The sequence below is a fragment of the Mustela erminea genome, chromosome X (genome assembly GCF_009829155.1).
Source record: "Mustela erminea isolate mMusErm1 chromosome X, mMusErm1.Pri, whole genome shotgun sequence".
NCBI lineage: Eukaryota > Metazoa > Chordata > Mammalia > Carnivora > Mustelidae > Mustela > Mustela erminea.
The window spans coordinates 74,536,462-74,538,767 of NC_045635.1; the positions used below are offsets into that span (position 1 = coordinate 74,536,462).

The 2,306-nt window shown below is 36.2% G+C and overlaps 1 pseudogene; it reads right to left on the reverse strand.

The window, feature by feature from the left end:
• Nucleotides 1-696: 696 nt before the first annotated feature.
• LOC116582296 lies at nt 697-1,230 on the reverse strand (annotated as a pseudogene).
• Nucleotides 1,231-2,306: the final 1,076 nt, after the last annotated feature.

A 2,306-nucleotide genomic window follows, 5' to 3' on the forward strand; every position in this document is an offset into this window, starting at 1 on the left:
ACAAAACAAACAAACACAACACACACACACACACACACACACACACACACGTGCAAAATATAAACTTAACTAATAATATTTGACACCTACCTAAAGATCCTACTGTATTACTCTACACTAAGGTATATACTACTACACAAGGATATTATAATCATTTCAGCCTATTTACAAAATATCCTCATTCTGAGAGCTCCAGAAGCATTACAAACATTGCTGCATTACATTCTTCTTCTTGAGATAATTTAAAACATTGAAACATGCAAATTTACCTATTTTTCTGCACTACCATAGAGGGGTAATTGCCATAAAAGGTGTACAACCAAGATCCTCATCCTCTGATTCTCAGATCAGATCATACATTCTTTCTTTCAGATCATGCAAGTTAACCTAAAATTGGAAACCCAAAGAGATTAAGTCATACAAAAAATGCAAACAGAAAAAATAAACATAAAAAGGAATCTGTAAGTGGAATTACACTAACAATCTAAATGTTGTTAAAGACAGAAAAATTTACTTGATTTACCAAAACTATAGACATTTCATAAAGTATTTGAGAAATAGTGCTTATACCAATAGGGGGAAATTTTTAAGTGAGACAATCAAACAAAAATCATATTGCTCTTTGTCAAAGAGTTCTTCCAAAATGTCATATCCACAAGAAGTAATGTTTGACTCACATGCCAAATCACCTTCAGGTCAACTTTGACTCAGGTTTTTCTTGGTGCCAGGATATTAGCAGATTCCTACAGGAGGTAGGTCAAGGAGCACTGAGGGACTTTGGCTGGCTTTGTGTGATGCATGTTGATGTCCTTCAGCACCTGCTGCCAATGCCTCAGTTTTGTCAAATGCTTCTGGACCAGAACATCTTTCTGTTATAATTCACTTCTTAGTTCTGAGACATCCTCTTTGATAACTTGCTCTGGTTCCTGGACAAATAACCATAATCTTTTTTTTTTTTTGAGGAAAAAATATTCTGTTTACAATATCCAGAAATTTCTGTATACACTGATCAACACCACTTCCAATTTCTCGCTGACTCATGTCATTGACATAGTGAATCACAAGAGAAGTGACGCAAACATCAAGAGATGACTCCAAATCCTCTACCAAGGTACTGGTAGAAGTTTTTGGAGGGCCTGGCACAGTCTAAAGAAACAAAGCCTGGCCTCTGGAGTCCCTGGGGTGTCCAGGTAGCTGCCTGGAAAAGATACCTCCCAGTGGAGCCAACATTTCTGAAAATCTCTTTTTCAGGTTTCTAAATTGTCTAATGGAAATGAAGTTCCAGTCCCTGGTTACAACATGAAATCATTTAAATAATGTATGGAGTTAAAGGGGTCAGAGTCCTCCACAAGATCTCTCTCACTTCTGTAAGTCCAGGGGATCCCAAAACAACCTGTAAGTTTGAAATTTTGTTGAAAAGATGTACAAAATTATGAAAGTTGTTACATCCATAAATTATTACAGAGAAAGTTTACAAATTAAAATCAGCCAAATGAAGAAGCATATGAAGCAGAGGCCAAGAGGCACTTAAATGAGAAGCTTCCAGGTGTCCTCTCCCAATCAAGTATGGATGGTGCTACCTCCTCCCAGTTAATAATGTGTGACAATGTACACAGAGTATTGCTATCCACAGAAGTTCACAGAAGCCTCTGATGTCCAGTTTTTATTGGGATCTGATCATATATTACCCAAGTAGCTGATCTTTATTTTCTATCCCCTCAAAATATTAAGCTTAGTATCTTTAGTCATCAGTTTCTCCAATGGTCTGAACTAAGACTGTATGACCCAAAGCCCCTATCATAACTCACAGTAATAAACTCTCTAATGGCCACAGGCCATAAGCAAGCAAAGATACTCCTAGCATGCAGGACATTTCAGAAACCTAGAGATAACCTCCTAGCACCAAGGACAATTTTCAGACTGCGTTTGGGTCAAGTTTATTCCTCATGTACCCTAACAAATTTTTATCATTTAGGTAAACTATAGCTAAAAATCACATTTCTCAAACATAATCATGTAATAAGCCCTCTAAACCATAGATGTTTAGTCCTCCAATATCAGTGAGAAAGTGCTTAACTTTCCTTTGTATAGAAAAATCTCTAGAGAAAACTCTAGAACCCAAAAGAATGCATAAAATAAAACATTACATTAGCGACTTTCCAAACACTATTGAGTATAGCTATAAAACCAGATTTTCATTATTTTCTGGGAATCCTAAAATGCATGGTCATGTTTTAATTTTGATTAGTTTCTCAGGTAGTGTCCTTGCCTTGTTCCTTTCCCATATTTGAAAAATGTAGATTATT